Source organism: Lycorma delicatula, chromosome 2 (genome assembly GCF_047948215.1).
Source record: "Lycorma delicatula isolate Av1 chromosome 2, ASM4794821v1, whole genome shotgun sequence".
NCBI classification, from domain to species: Eukaryota; Metazoa; Arthropoda; class Insecta; order Hemiptera; family Fulgoridae; genus Lycorma; species Lycorma delicatula.
In genome coordinates, this window is record NC_134456.1 from 214,049,038 (window position 1) to 214,067,375 (window position 18,338).

The 18,338-nt window shown below is 29.4% G+C and overlaps 1 long non-coding RNA gene across 1 annotated transcript in view; it reads right to left on the reverse strand.

Moving 5' to 3' along the window:
• Positions 1-18,338, reverse strand: part of LOC142319641 (uncharacterized) — a 96,562-nt gene that overhangs the window by 78,071 nt on the left and 153 nt on the right. The window lies entirely within an intron of this gene.

The following is an 18,338-nucleotide window of genomic DNA, read 5'->3' on the forward strand; positions in this document are numbered from 1 at the left end:
TTTTCAAATTTAAATTTCTGCTGTTTTACCTACTTAATGGAAATTACTATCCAGATTATGTTATGGACTTCATAAGAAATCATTTCTAGAATAATTTTGTCATCTTTTCTACATGGGCCAGTATAAATTTAAATTGTGTAATCAAGAAATTTAATTACTCTTTTTTCTTTAGTTTGGCAATAAAATATATATCAGATAAATGGAAGCGGTACTACCAATACTCCACAATGTAAATTTTGTTGTGCAGGCATTTGTAAACTATTATGCCACTGAACATTAAAAACATGTATTTTTTCAAAGAGGTAAATTATCATACCGCTAACTTATAAAAGTTTAATAAATGAGAAAGTATATTGAGGTCATTTTTTTTAGATTTAACTTTTGTATCTTTGGATTAAAATTCTATTAGATTTGTAGATTTGAATAATTTATCTCTACTGTAATACAAAGTTCTGTATAAGTTGTATAATGATCAGATATACAAATCATTGAAAGGGTGTTGCTAAGAAATGGTTTTTGAAAGGCTAAAACTATGTCACTATTGTTTACCGAAAAGTCTTCCTAACATTAACATTAATGGTAAAACTTTTTGAGTATGTATTCATGCAGCATCGTTGTAATTAGCTGTAACATCTTAATGATTGTCATTTAGTTCTTTCATGAATGCTACATGGATGATTAGAGAACATTTTGATTTTTAAAGATCTCCGTAAAAAAATCACCAAAATATCTGATCTCACAGGCAACATCATATTGCTATTGACAAGATGCGGTTACAGAAAATATCTTGTAAATTGATATTCTTGGGCTTATCTATAAGTCTTGACTTCATCATAAGATAATGTCCACTTGATAATTATTGATTTTACTGAAGACATGCAGATATTTTAAAAACCTAACAGTTCCTTCTGTTGATAATTTTCATTTTGTAATGATTGCTGGTGTAAAGTCTATGATAGTTTACTGTCCAGGAGTATGAAAGTATTGCTTGTTGTATATCATTTAGATGAAAATTGACTTTATCAGATATTCAAATATTTTGCAGGAAGTTTTTGATTTCTTCAGACTGCTAAAACAGTTAAGTTTTCAACTTCTTGACTGACTTGTGTGACTGGGAAACAAAATATACTCAACAGATCTGCCAATTCAAACTATGACTTAGCTAAATGATCAAAATTGCTCATTCCCATATATCAACCTGTTTAATATTTTTTTCAAACTAACAGCGAACAAATGTCAAAAAAGTAACATTATTTTCTTTCTTTGAATTGTAATTTTTTTTAAGATGGATCACTGAATGTGAAAATAGGAGAAGAAAAGATTATGGAGGGAGAAGAATTTTGTTATTTGGGAAGTAGAATTACTAAAGATGGACGAAGCAGGAGCGATATAAAATGCCGAATAGCACAAGCGAAACGAGCCTTCAGTCAGAAATATAATTTGGTTACATCAAAAATTAATTTAAATGTCAGGAAAACATTTTTGAAAGTATATGTTTGGAGTGTCGCTTTATACGGAAGTGAAACTTGGATAATCGGAGTATCTGAGAAGAAAAGATTAGAAGCTTTTGAAATGTGGTGCTACAGAAGAATGTTAAAAATCAGGTGGGTGGATAATGTGACAAATGAAGAGATATTGCGGCAAATAGATGAAGAAAGAAGCATTTGGAAAAATATAGCTAAAAGAAGAGACAGAATTGTGGGCCACATACTAAGGCATCCTGGAATAGTCGCTTTAATATTGGAAGGACAGGTAGAAGGAAAAAATTGTGTAGGCAGGCCAAGTTTGGAATGTGTAAAACAAATTGTTAGGTATGCAGGATGTAGGGGGTATACCGAAATGAAACGACTAGCACTAGATAGGGAATCTTGGAGAGCTGCATCAAACCAGTCAAATTGTAATTTATAAATTTATTTAATTATACTTTTTGTATCACGTGTAAAAATCTATTAAAAACTTTTGTTGTAGAAAAACAAAAGAGATGAATAAGGCTTTGAACTTTTCAGAATTAGTTTTCTATCGGTTAATGCACTTTCATTTTAGTTTGATCCTATACTGCATGTTTCAGGTAAAAATCAACGTTATATTGTTAATTTAAAAATTTATAGCAAAAAAACCACGAATTGATATCGGTATAATCACATCAAACTGCTAATATATCCGGTCAAACCTGTTCTAGGTAGTTTATAGTTATTTTGTATTAGTCTAACTCTTGTATCATACTTACTCTGTTCAAATACTTTCAATTAGTATTATATGGCTTAGAATGATATTTATGGTGAAGCAGAAAAGGTCTGCCGGTAACAAATAATTACCAATATGAATCCAACAGGACATTTGGAATGTTGTGCTGATCCTCATGTTAAAATGGTAGCATTGTCACATTTAACCTGTAAGTTTCAGGGTTTGAATTCTGTGAGACTTGATATTTATTCACGTACTATAAAATCACTTTCTCATCTTCACGATAAAAAAAACCCAGCAAAGGGTTACAAAAAACTTCCTGGTTTTGCTCTTAACAGCATTTTAACTCAAATTATCTTAGGGTTTTTAAATATTAATGATTTAATTGTGCAATATTTAGAGTACAGTTTGAAAAAGGCAAAATATTTAGTAAAAAAATTTGAGTACAACTGACCCCTTTAAAAATAATATTGTATTAAAAGTGTAATCGAGAAACAAAATGTTTAGTAAAACGATTTGGGTCCCGTTTGACTCCCTTGACTGACTGACATATTTATCACCAAAATTATACTGTATTAGAGTATATTTGCTATAAAAAAATCAAATATTTAATTTAATTCTGAATCCCATTTATCTGCCTGCTCGACAGCTACCTCATGTAACATTTTTAATAACAGCCAGCAACTTGAAAAACAGATAAGTATCTAGACAGAAATTATAGAAAATCCAAAAACTTTTTAAAATTTCTAAATTGGGACAATGGGATTCCTTTTTTTAAGTAAAATTTCCTATGTTATCTACATTAATATTAAATATATTTGAATTTTCAGTCTTCAAAATTAAATTAAACAAAAAATGATCTATTAAATACAATCCATTCAATCGATTTCTTTTTAGGGTTTAAAAGCTTATCAGAGTAATTATTTACTTTAATAATTTGGTCCAATATGGTGCAATGTTACATAAAAAGACTATATATATGTAATGTATTATTTTATATTTATAAGACTGTACATATGAACGGTGTTTATAATCAACACCCAGTAAAAACTAATCAAGATAAACTGATGAAAATTTGTATACATTTTACAGTGAAAGAGCACTTTAAGAAAGGATTTTTGAATTACAAGTTTAAAGCGTTAAAGTGAAACAATAATGAATTTATTACTTTTTTTATTTCTTAGTAACAAATAAACATGACAACTTTAGTTTTGGTATGTGTAAAATTCATGTGAATATCTAAAAGCCAATTTCTAGATTTTTTGAAATTCAACCTTGAAAGGTATGAGAAAAATAAAAAAATTTGAACGATTGAAAATTTTTTCCACTTCCAATTATACCAAACACACATTTAGTAAATTTAGGCTTGAAAATATTTTTTGGATAAATATTAAAATACCATTTTCGGTATTCTTTGATTGAATTCCAATTTTTTAACGGGTGCAATGGTGTATGACATGGTGGCTCAACCAACACAGTCATTGTCACTATTACTGTATGTGCAACAAGACTGACTGCAACTCCTTCCAGTTATTTGATTAAAATTAAAAAAAATTGACCAGGACATGAAACACAAGTAACCATATAGCATGGGTGACCAAGAAGTAATAATTACTCGGTCAGTGGCATCCTTATCCTGTATGGTACAGGACAAGGATGCTCTATATATATATATATATCCTTTTAAAGCTATTTTTAAAGCATTTATTTTGAGCCAGTTCGGGGAGATTAATCAAAATACTGGCCAACACATGCACATACATTTTTATGAAAATTTCTATAACTTTTTTTTTAATAAATTGTTTTTTAATAAATATTTTTTTCTTTAAATTAATCATGTTATTTTGAACATTAGTTTTTAAGTGTAACATTATAGATTGATGAGATTTTGGAAAAAGTGATTAATAAATAAAAATGTTCCAAAGATGGCTTACTAAGTATTTGTGTGAGTTTTCACAGCAATGAAAATTCCTATATCTAATATACTAGCACAATCCACTATACAAATTCTAATAATAAAATTATATTATACATTACAGATTTTATTTGATTCTCTACCTTTTCAGTATACTTCAGCCATTAACCAAAAATAAAATCATATGAACAAAATAATATAAGTATTGAAAATACAAATACAGGGTAAACAGGATTTGTTTTCAGTCCTGTGAAAAAAAAAACCATCTAAACAATGTCAGAACTTTGTTTTTGACAAAGAATCCCTTATTTTCCTGTTTCTTCTTAATCCTTTTTTTGTAGTTGTACAAAATAAAAGGCAAATTTTTTGTATAAACTGAAAATATAAATTAACTACCTGTACTTGTTATTCAGTAATAAAAATTGTTATTACATAATTATTACGATAATAATAATTTTGAAATTAACACGTTACATATCATAATATTTTTTACTTTCAGAATAATGAATTTTCTGGAAATGGGAAGTACATTGGGGCATACTGTGCTAGTTTAAATTCTTATGGTATGACTTGTGTTATGGGACAATTTTTATTCAACAAGGTAAGAATAAATTTTACAGAAATAACAGCTATAAATATAAAATTTAGTTATTTTCTCAATTCCTGGCTATACATTTATAAAAAAAAAATCTTTGACCTATAAATTTTCAATAAATTACGTTACAGGTAGTACTACTGTTTGTTAATAATGGAACTTATTTTGAATTGTAATTTGATTATTTTAGTTACAAGTGAAAGACAGGTAAGGTAATGTTTGGTTCATTGTTGTTATAAGCTGTACATTATACTACGTTACCAAAAGAAAAAGTGGCTCTATTAAACAAAATGCACCTTCTTACATTTTTAGGAAATTACATGCTTAATTTCTCCAAAATCTCTCTAATAATATGTCGGGTTAATAGTAAATATATTTAAGTACGGGAAAGTCTTTAAGGCTGATCTCTTTTAATGATACATACAGGCTGAACTATGAACTTATCTTGTGAATGAAATAATAGGTTGTCTTTGTATAAAAAATTTATCGATCTTGTCCACAGTTTAAAGAATATTAAATTACTTTTATAAAAATAATTATTTTGAATTTAAAAGTTGCACACTACCATGCTGTTCACTCAAGTACTTTATTTTTATTAAAAAGAAAGAAACAAAATAACTCGAGACAATAATTAAAGCGATATTAATAATTTTAAATTTCAAAGAATGGCAACAGGATTTTGTGATAAACTTCTTAAGGATGCATTTTAAAAAAGCTTTCCATTCTTTCTTGATGGTTTAATCAAAACGATTAAAACTTGAAACCACTAACAGAGAGGAAATATTTTTCAGAAGATTTTTTTTAAAAATAATAAATAAAAAAACATAAGAATATCACAGAACATTCAGCTATAGTTAATCTAGAAGAAATAAAAGTATGCCTTCCGATTATTATAAATAACAAACTACTTGATGGAAAAACTTTAATTTATATATCGCATTAAACTTTCTTTTTTTCTGTTTTATTCTTCTAACTTATTTTTTGTAAGTACGTGAAATTTTGTAGCAAGTGCTAAGAATCTTGGGTGTTGGTTAAGAAACTGTACTGTCACTTCACAGTGCTATTCAGCAGACAAGTATTTATTGTACTCAATCACGATGAAGAAATTCAGGTACAGCAAACCGCTAGATATTTGTACTTAAGCTTAAGTACAAAATGTGTACTCCATTTTACATTTAAGTGAAGCAACTATACTCCTGTTTACAGGCAGCCAAGATCATCAGCAGCTTAATGAACATTCTTATTAATTCACTGTTCTTTTTTCATCTGTTATTTGTAATTATGAAAATATTAATTTATTATAATAGTCTTATAAAAACACATATTCATTTGGTGATCTCCATGAGCGGTAATGTCTCGACTTTTCATTCGGGTATTCTGGGTTTGAATTGTGGTAAGGCATAGCATTTTTCATACTCTAAAAAATTCTATTTTCATATTCCCACGTACAAAGTGTCTGCGGTGAATTAATTTATCAAGCAAAATAAAACAAATTAGTACATAGTAATACATTTTATAATTAATGATGAGAAGGGATATGGTACTCCCCAGAGAAAAAAAGGAACTTCCCGAGCATTTGTCTAGATAGATAAGAGAAACCGTGATAAAACTTTGACCATAGTAGCATCAAAGAATATACAATTAGCATAAGTTAAAAAGAGATACGATTAAAATACATATTAATTATGTAAAATATGGTCACATAAAATAATCTTAAGTTAAATACATGAAGATTAAAAAAAATAAATATATAACCAAGTAATTCACAATTCGGTAGTCATTAATTAAATTTGTGCACATAATTTAAGTAACAGTTGAATTGGATACAGGAGATTCAGAACTTTTTAAAAATTGTATAATTAGTATAATTTTAAAAAAAATCAGAGAATTGGTTTTGTAGAATAAAATCTTTTAAGTGTATTTTAAATAAATTTGGAAGAAAATTTTTAGTTTCATAATTTCTTAAAAATAGCAACAGAAGCATAATAAAGCTCTTTCTTGTAGGACAATGTATTGTGTGGAGTTACATTAAAACATTTTTGTTGACTGTTTGATGGATGTTTCCACACAAGAGTTTGCCGTTTGGATTTGGGCTCGAAATGGCGTATCCACATTTCATCAAAGGTTATTATATGATCTAGAAAAACTATTCTTTGAGCTCAAGACAAATGCAAATAACACGTTTTACAATAATTCAGCACATCATGAATGATTGAATGTGCGGATCCAACGCTAATATTACACAAACTAGCAATTTGGGAAATTTTGACTCGCCTGTCTTCGTGAATAAGATCATTTGTACAATTTTGCATTGTAATAGTCGATACTTACACTGGTCTTCTAGAGCGATGGAGATCAGTCATACTTGTTTTGCCCAAATTAAATTGTTCCACCCGCTTATACACATTATTGCGGTTTAAATACTTTCAACCGTACTGTTTCAACATTCTTGAGTAAATTTTCGCCGGTTTCACATCTTCTGATAGCAAAAATCTTATCAATGAATGTTGCTCTTCCAGCGTACACGTTTCAATCAGAGCTGACATTCTGAAATCAACAAAAACAGATATGTTAAGATTAAATATGTTCCCATGATTGACCCTCAAAAAGTTTCATTGTCATCGAATGAACTGTTTTTTCTCTACATCAATTTGTCTCGTTAATTATTGAATGTCCCTCGTTAATTCTTTCAGTCATCTGATTCAATAAACCTAGCAAGATATCTAAAGCCGATTAAAGTTCTGTGGAGAGTTGTCTACTCCTAAAATACATTTTCTCATATATTTCTAGACGTATTATATTGAAGTACCATTTGGGATATGAGCTGGCCATTTTTGGAATATTTTCACCGTGTAAATATTCTCACTTAGATCATCCTGTCTGTCAAGTATTTTGAAGTAGAATGAATCTGAAACCGATTCCACTGGAAAATGGCATAACAGAGAGTAAAAGGATAATAAAGAACATTTCACTTCAACGGGTCATTAAATAATATATTTTAATAGAGTCTCTATCAAAATATGATTCTTTCTGCTTATAAAACTAAGATTACATTTCATTAAAACATCTCCCTTTACAAATTCTTCTATCATCTGAATGATGAAATGTAAATCTTTATTACTGCTGTGAAAAGATTTAGCATAGTTATGGTTTATATTTTGAGAATTCTCCTCCAGATTTTATAAATTTTGCAGGCTTTCTTACTCTCAAACCTACATAATGTGATCCTCTACATATAATTCATGATTATCCATTTTGGTTGCATCATTAATAACTTGGCAATACATGAATGGCGGATGATTATTGTAAATATTTCTTAATACCAGATCAATCAATTATAGAAAAACAGGTTATCTATTCTCATTATTACATCTATGTAATCTAGAAATGCCTGATTATTGACTTAAATTATATTTTGCTACCTTTATCTTACGCTATAGATAGCACGAGTTCCTGATGATTCAGTTGTATCATATTATCGATTATAAATAAATTATTAACTATAAAATTTGATTTTTATAAAGAAAATATATTTGATATTTATACTGCAATTAAGGTAATAATTTATAATCAGGAGATATGTTGAATTTTTTTTTTTGGAAATGATGTAACCTGATGTGAATGAGAAATAAATTAAACTGTAAATTTATACAATTAAACTCAGATTTGAATTTTATTGTATTAGTGTTAAGATCATCTGTTTTTAATTTCAATTAATTACATATCATTAGAAAAGAATTAAAATTATTTTAATTATGACTTTTTAAACCTGAAATTGTACGGTAGAGTGAAGATTTATGGAAAGCAGTTTGTTCGTGTTCATGGGATAATAAACCATTATAGTTCAAACACGGTATAAGAATGTTATCAATTGGCACACGAAAGCCATTGAAATTAGAACCAGCTAGCTTACATATAATTGATTTAGGATTTTTATTACATTGTCATCTTGAAATGACAATGTACTTTTTACATGTGTTTTCTTATTAAAAGATGAAATTTCACTACCTGTTTACAATTAGTAAGGTATAATTTTAACCAAATGTAAGCAGTTCCTCTAATAAGATGGCAAAAATTGAAAAATTATAATCTTTTCGCTAACTACAGAATTTAAAATACTTTCTAACAACTGGGAAATTGTAGTTTTTTCCTAATCATGCTGAAAGTTTGTTTGACAATTTGTGATGAATTAATCGGCTACAAAAATATACAATTTATGATAGTACCTTCTTATGTAATTATAAGTTGTAAGCAAATAGTTTAAAAACAATTTAAGAGGTTTTACGTAAAAAAGAAATTGTCAAGGTCTGTAAAATATATTACATGAATATAAGCTCAATGGATTTCATTTATACATTAATTACAATCAAGTTAGGATTTTTAATTAATTTATTTAATAATTTTAACTTTATTTCAGGTATTACAGGTGTCATATTCATATTGTAACTTAATGTTACAAGTTTGGAATAAAAATTAAAGAAGAAACTTAAATATTAGCTAATACAGATTTTAATAAGTGTAAGTGAAGTATTTTAATAATCACAATAGTTAAATGGATAACTCTTTTTTAAGGTTGTAAAAGCATTTGACAAACATAGAAATGAAAAATTTAAATAAAGTCTGAAATTCTCTAATAAGGAATAAAATAGAAATATTAAATAAATAAATTAGAAAAGATTTATTTTGTTTGTAAATTTCAAGTTCAGTTAAGTATTGAGAGCATGCAATTCCCATCCTACCAATATCATTTAAAAGTTACTCTTGTCTGAATTTAAAACTGTGATGGTTTATATCGAGCAAGACGTGATGCACTCACTAAAAAAAATATAGTATAGTGATTTTAAAAACAACAATCTTCTCATCAGAGATATACCTGGAAAAATTGAGAAGTAAAGTGGTAATTTCTTCATGCAAATCAGAAAGCCAGTTTCCTGAAATTCCGACTACATTCTGATCTGATGAGGAATTGAAACAGTATCTCATCGATCCCCTGAATCTCTCTCGAATCCTTGAAAATGTAAAATCCTTTCTGGAATACATTGTTATCAATTTAAATAAACTTGGAATTTTTTTTTTTTAAATTCAAATTTTGGATTCAAAGATCTCTGATGGGGCTGGTGATAAAAATCCCAAATTTGCAAAACTTGTAGTGTTTTTGTAGATGTTTATGGAAAATAAAAAGGTTTCTTGTGTACTATACTAACAAAACAAATTACTAACTCTCAAAAATCATGAAAAACCTGTTAAAAGCAATACCATTTTGACTCACCGAATAAGTGCTCCACAGGAGTTTCTTGTCTTGGCATTTTAATATTTTTAAACTTCTTACTATAGTCGAAATAGACTTGTTTGAACCATTCAATTGCAGTGTCCATGTTATAACAGGCACTTGAAATCATTTCCAGTAGGAAAATTCATGCTGCAAATGTTCATTTATGTTTGTTGCATCATTTGGCTTTACACTTACAGACTGTCAGTCTGACATTAGTCAGTGACCTGTTCACATTTTTACAGTGTCTCAAATTTCATCCTGTGTTTGGAAGTGTTTATTAAATAAATAAGTTTTACTAACTTGCAAATCTTAAATCAGTTAAATTTTTACATTATTTTCAAGTAATTTCACACAAAAAAATGAAAGAATAATGTTCCATAGGAATTTATGTGAGTGAAGAATGTCATCAAACATTGTGTAGAACAGTGCCAAAAGAACTTATTAAAATTTGTGAATTTAGTGATGAAAAACAACTAATATTTTTATGTGTTAATTCAGATGTCACTAGTGCTTATAAATATCACCTGTATAGACAGTTCTGTTGTGATCCTTAGAGTACTCAAAAAACCAGTTAAGAAAAACTTAGACATATAACATTAGAGACAATTCTTAAAGAACACATTTTTCCAAATCTAAATTTAGTTCCTGCAAAGTATCTTCGTGTAGTCTAAAAAGTATTTTTTCTAAGCAGAACAAAGAACTATATGAATGTGAATCCCGGCTTCATTTTAGCCAGGAAGCAAACATTTCTGACTGTTTTTTGAATAACTTTAAATTTCGTATGAGATCGTTTAGATTTTCTTGAGTGGTAAATGAGGCTCTGATGAACTGTTTTGTTCAAAAATTGTGTCCAGAATTTGTTTCTCTTTCTTCCTTAGTTCAATCATACTCTGAGCTCTCTTCGTCTAATGTCACATATTCAGGCAACTGTACACTGTGTGGAACTGGTCTCATTGCAGATTGCAAGTTAAGGTACACCCACTCACTGTATGTTTTGATTTTGATGTAATCCCTTTAATGTTTGTTAAGCAGAAATAACAGTCAGAATAGTGATCTTTGGGTTTCCCCCAAATCATAGTTCCCAACTTTACACCCAAAATAAAGTTCATAATACTTTATTACTAATGGAGTAAGGTTTTGCCTTTGGGACGAGCGTCACTTCACCAGATACATAACAAAAATTGTTACGATGATTTAAACAAACTGTACGCATTTTGTAACTAACGACTAATTAAAAGAAATAAAGTTGTAAAATATGTAATACACAATAATTCAGACACACAAAGCATTCACAATGACGTGTTTATTGGTTCACTACTATCTCACAACTTGCATCGTTCTGATGAATATGTATTCATGTCTACACATGTCTGAACCTGCACAACAATAGCAACGCTACCTTTAGAGTTAGCTCATTTGATTCCATCATATTTATAATACTCTAGGAGCTTTTACTGGACAATGGAAAAATGGAAGAAAAAATGTTTTAAAATATTTAAAAAAAATTAAAATAACGAAAAATCTGTGGGTGATGGAGAAATTCCGAATACATTTGAAAATAGGATAAAAAAACTGCGTTAAGTATACCTATTGGTACTCGTGAGACAAAAATCATGTTGACCAGTGTTATCAGTTTACTTTCCCAATCTTGAACCAGATCTAAAATAATATTAGAGTTCAATATATCTGAGTGTTTGGTTAGACTTACTAGAGAATTAGTTAATGAACACAGCATTCTACTGGAGTTAGGTAAAAGATATAAAACAGGAATTAGTATTAACTCGATTAAAAAAGTTGTTATTTATGAAGATGACAAAACAGCAGGCTGTGTCCTAATAAATATGACTGTGTTAGCACATGTGATGGTGTCAAAGTGCAAAAGTTAAAGTGCCTTGTTCTGATAAACTTAAATGAATTGTATGTCTCCTTTAAAAGTGAAAACCACGAGGAAAAAATTGGAAGATCAATGTGCTGCAAACTCTGTTCTTTTTTTTTTGTCTTCAGTCATTTGACTGGTTTGATACAACTCTCCAAGATTCCCTACCTAGTGCTAGTCGTTTCATTTCAGTTAAAACTCTGTTCAAAATGATATATCTTGGCTGGTTCATCTGGGACTCATACAGTTTGTCTCTGTCACCAGAACATCAAACTCATGATTGATGGTCCCAAACTTAATTTTGATTACAAGGACTTAGTAGACATCTTTGTTGGTAACAAGGAAAACTACAGCTGTATGATGAATGTGTGCACCAATGTCGAGGTAAGTAGGCAGTGTTTGACATGCTTAACTTTTCCAAAGAGTATGATGTGTTGCCAGATAAAATAATGTACAAACAGTGGGTAACAGCTGATAGGGCAGAGATGATTACTGTTCTTCAGACCAAAGATGAGTTTTTCAAATCATTAGTGGAAAAATTGGTAAAGCTGAAAACTCACCATTTTTGTCAAAATCTCAAGCTCAATTTTTCAACAAAAAAAAAAAAATTGTAATTAGGTGAAGAAAAATGTTTGGTGTTGTTGGCAGACTTCACAGAAAACCTTTCATTTCTTGTTCAAGATGAGATACAAAGCTTCCACTGGGTCAACAGCCAAGCCATAGTTCAACCCTTTTGTGTTCTATTTCAAGGAAAATAATGTATTAACAGAACTGTTAGTATTTTAAGTTATCACTTGAAGCAAGATGCACTAACATTTTATTGCTTTCAAAAACTTTTAACAGACCATATCAATGAAGTACATCGGAACATTAATAAACTCATCTGTTTTATTGATGGTGCTTCAAGTCAGTATAAAAGGTAAAAGAAATTTGCTTATTTGTACCATCACAAAAATGACTTTGACCTTGAAATCGAATGGCACTTCTTTGGATCATCCCATGGGAAAAATACCTGGAATGGTGTGGAAGGAACAACAAAAAGAGGTGGCAAAGGCCACGTTGATGAAGTGTATTCATTTTGTAATCACAAGCTGAAAAATAAAGTATTTTTTGATTAAATCAGATGAGATAACTAAGATTCAGAAACTCTAAAAAACTGTTTTGACTGCTGTGAAAGAGTTGTTGGTACTAGATGCAACCAAAAGTACGTTCCTGTGTCAGAAAGCATTGTAGATATTAATTTACTTCAGATTCCAAGGAATATGAAGACCATCCTGTGTCAAGTATTGTACCACTTTCACTTAAGGAAAAAGACTCTATTTCTTATGTGTATGATGATCAGTGGTGGGTAGGAACAATGGTAGATATTAGCTTCGAAAATGATGATGTGCAGGTTCATTTTTTCCACCCAGCTGGACCATCATCATCATCATAACTTCAAAAATCTCAACAAGACAAAGTTTGGGTACTGATCTGCAAAGTCCTGAGAAAGTTGACATCACTTGAACAACTACAATGATGGGTCGTTCTCACACAAGTTTAAGAGAATTATCAGAAGAGATATCACAGCTGTTGATTAACCACACTAAATAATAAACTCTCATTGCTATAAAATCTGGCTATTTAATTGAAGAATAATTAAAATTCTGCTACAATTTACTTTTTCTTCTATAGTGTTTACAAAAATAAACTAACATAAAAATAAAAATGAATTCTTGAAAAAAGATGTAGGCTACTCATTGAAATCTCAGTTTGGGTAAGTTTTACAAGCACATTTGAATCAAAATCGTTATGTTACTGGTATTGGTTAAGTTATTAAATTACTTCAACCTATCATTAATAATTTTAAAAAGAACTATTTTAAAAATACTGAAAGCGTTAACTTCATCAACATAGGGGCTAAATATAAAAAATATGAAGTGCATAGAAGACAAGAAACCCCCTTATTTAGTGAGTCAAAATGGTATCACTTTTAACAGGTTTTTAATTATTATTAAGACGTTATAACTTTTTTATTAGTAAAATACACAAGAAAATTTTTTATTTGCCATAAACATCTACAAAAACACTGCAAATTGTACAAATATGGGATTTTTATCACCAGCCCCATCAGATGTTATTTGAAGCCAAAATTTGAATTTTTAAAAAAAATTAGTTTTCAAAAATTCTTAAAAATTTAGGGGTAAGTATATCAGCATTAATATTATTTATGGTAAAACTACTAATATATACCTACATATAACAAAATAATTCAAACTATGTATGCCATCCCTGCCTCTTGAAAAAAATTACCAAAAGTGAAATTTCACCATTTTTCATGTTCAACTTCATTGGTAATTTTCTCATGGAAAGAAGAGAGATAGGTAAATAAACCACTGGGCCGATCTTTTACCTTGATAAAATATGATTAAATTGCTTTTTGTTTCATCCTTCCTGGAGCAATAGTTTTTTAGTTATGATTCCATAAACCCTTACAATAGCAAAAATTTGTGCACCATAACAAAAATGACCGCAACAAGTAAACTGCTTTAATTAAAAATTTATAAAAATAGCTTTATAGTCCTGAGACATGTAGTAAACAAGTGGGAAAGTTTTATTTTTTTGAATTGATCAAGCAACCATCCTTGGGTCACTTCAAATGGTTTGACCCTGCTATATTTTCAAAAAATGCACTTCTATGTGATTTTTTCATTTCTTTTTCGAGATGAAATTTCAATCCAGGAAATCTGTTCTTTTGAATTTGTTCTTTCATGGAATCTGATCTTACCAATGCCATGAATCTACCATTTTTCTGGATAAACTGAAAGGAAGCATAGTATAATGGTTATCAAAACACATTTTGTAAAGTTGTCAAATTGGAATGCTTCTAGCTAATCTTACTACAGAATTGGCAAAAATGCCTAAATTGGATTCATCAGCTATTCTCTTGACCAGAATAGATTCAAAATTATATATGAATCCAGAGGTACTATTTAGTACAAATATTTTAAAACCCCACTTATGGGGTTTTAAATACAGTTGTTCTTCATTAGTGTGTAACATTCATGGCACATATTTGTTCATCAATGGTAATTTTGGTCCCATAGGTGCACTTCTAAAATCTTTATATAAAAATTCAATAACAGGTCTCAAACAGAAAAACCTGCCATGACTAAAAAATGATCTCTTGGTACCATTTTTGTGTTGTCAGTAAAGTACAACCTTCACATTTCTTCAAACTTATTTACACCCACTGTTTCCATTATTAATTGGTTACCTACATTAACATCCCAATATGATCTAGTATTTTCTAGTCTAACAATCAACATCATAATTAATATACTTAATAAAAAATGCAATGTTGGGGCAGAAAATATAAACAGTTTATTTGGTTTAATTGTACACTAAGTGGTACATCAAAAAAGTATGAAAAGACTTGATAAGGTATGTAAATCGTTAAAATTAGAGACGTATGAGCTACCAGAAAAGTCAATGTTTGTCAGTGCCTCAAATACTTAGGTTTTTCCAGAAAGGTCTAACCTATCGAGAGTTCTAAGGTTCAAATCCTAATAAAGGTAGTTTTATAAGGATTTGAAAACTAAATCGTGGATATCGGTGTGCTTTGGTGGTTGGGTTTTAATTAACCACACTTCTCAGGAATGGTCAACTTAAAACTGTACAAGAGTACACTTCATTTATCATCCTCTGAAATTTAATACCTACTGTGGTTCCAGAGGCTAAACAGAAAAAAATAGGTCTAACCTGAATGTTAAAAGGATTTGTTACCAAGTAGCTTTTCATTAATGATTGCATTATTTATACTATTGTCGGTATTGCAAACTTGTTGGTTTACATTATTTAAAAATCAGTTTTGCTTACATTATCACCAGTAATTCTACTTTGATTCTCAAACTTAACCCCATTATTTTTATCTTCGAAAACTTCTGGTAAATTCACATTACTAAAACTAGGTGTTACCTCATTTTGACTATTAATAGTGTCTTAATACTCTCAAAGTTTACTTACCAAAACAGCAAGTTGTTTCGCAAACCTAATTATATAGTCACTGTCTACCGGTCATTTCAAAATTTGTATTAATTAGCTCATCCAAAATATCATCACTTAAATGTTTACGCTTATCAAAAAAATTAATAAAAGATGATCATATTTTTTCACAAAATAAACACCTTTTAGTTCAAATAAGATGGTAAATTCCATCACGTACCACAAAACTACGAAAAAACTAACCTCACTTTTACAAAACATTAACATTGTAGCAGTTACTGCATACTGATTCATATTTACTACGTACCGTTTGTCTGTTACACAATATTACAGTTTTAGAAGTAGAATGCCGAAAGTTGTTTAAATGATGTATAATATTTTTTAACTATTAGAATTTTTTGTACAATTGTTTTTAGACAAGTGCAAAATGTAAACTATTCAATTAGGATGTTTTTACCCATTATGATTAAATGAAAAAGGGACTATTGTTTGATTGCTTTTTAATTGTGAAATCAATTGGCTGCAAAACAAAATACCAGTATATTATTTTTGTGCACATTAGCTTAATCATGACGCGAAAAAGAAACAATTTGATGTGGACACACATGACTTCCTTGTAAGCCATCATAAACCTATTATTCGAGTTGTAGGATAACAATAAATCTCTTGTTCAACCTGTTTTTAGAATGTGTACATGAAAGATGGCATAAATTAGCTGATTGTGAGGACAAATATGAAACGCAAGACACACATTTTAAAACGGAAAAACACGTTAAAAACGTAAATGATAATTATTGCATTAAATGGGCTATTTTGTCCAAAATGTTAAAAGTACACATCCCAAACGGAGGAGAAAAATTTACGACATTCTACTTGATTATTATGACTTCAGCATGGTTAAGTTTCCAGTTTAGGTAGATGGGATCTCTCAAATGAAAAAGTAATAATAATTTAATTATTAACTACATCATTCGAATGATCTCGCTTGGAATACACTATTAATGTAGGCAAATACTACTAATGATATGAATGATTAATAAATTTTAATGACTGACTAGCCACTACAAAAATGTAACGATACAATTAAAGTAATTTTAACTTTCCCCAGAATGCACCTAAGCCAATTTTTGGCTTATGCAACTTCTAGTATGAAAACAGTGTTTCCATATAGTACCACAGGTAAAGGTTACATTCCATTTAGTACCAATAAAGAAGCAGCTGGCTATTTAAGGATACCATAATGGATGTATCTTCTTGCAGATTGTATCACCCACAAACATATTTACGGAAAATACAAATTCCACCAAGAGGTTAGAGTTCTAACCTCTTAAAGGAGGTAATGCAAGAGAATAACCAGGAATAGATTGGGAAGAGAATGCGTACCCTTTCTCTAACCAATTTCATCCTTGGTATCCCTTAACTTGTGCAACAAAAAATAAAACTTGACTAAGAAAATACTTTTATCACATACCCCTTAAACTGGGTATTTGATTCTATGAGATCAACCTATCACTAGAACTTTTTAGATTTTATAGACTGTATCATTAATGTAAGTTATGCCAAATTTAGGTACACTTTTCATAAAAAGTATTTAAGATACCTTTTTGATTCAAAAACAAAGTTATTTACAATAACTTTCACTGTTTACTGACTTTTTTATATTTAAATAACTTAAAACAAATTTTTTTTTGCTTTTCAGTGGTAACATCATCAACATACAGCTTTCTTTTGAGTACCTAAACGAAGGCTTTGCAATTGCTATCACCATCACCCAGACACTTTGTACACCTATTATTATTATTACTCACAGATCATCAAATATGGCCACTAACTCCAGTATAGTGCATCCTACAAGTAGTACTTTCTTAATGTTTTTCCAGTTTTTATTTATTATTTTTTTTAAATTTTCACTCACCTTGTAGTATTTTCTAAGTATTTCAACATCTATAACCTTACCTGTGTCAACACTGGTAGTATTTATTGAAAATTAGATTTTTATTTGGTAAAATTGTTAACAGATTAATAATTAAAAAATTTAAAAAGACATCAAGAACGAGGTCAGGTTCAAGATAAAAAAAGGAAGGGGGGTAGAGCAGATTAAACAGAGTTTATTATTCCATTTTTGGTATGGTTCAGACAGCCTATCTCTATTTGCATTTAAATATTGATCTATTAATTTCTTTCACCATCAGTTCAAATAAATTACATCTAAATATATAAAAATAAATAAAATTATAGGTGTGGAACCTGGATTAGGCATATGTTTTGGGCCAGGGAGTTCTAAAAATTGATGTGGAAGAGGGACATTATCTTCCAGTTCAATGATGTTTCTGAATGCCTCATCTTCTTCTGAATCCCCATCACTATCGCTTGTGATTAATTCATCATCTTCTTCAGCCCCACTGTCACTAGATAATTCGAAATCAGTATCATCAACAAAAACATTATTAATTTCTGCATCGGTAAGACTACTAGGCTCGGACATTGTAGAAAAAAAAACACCGAACTAACG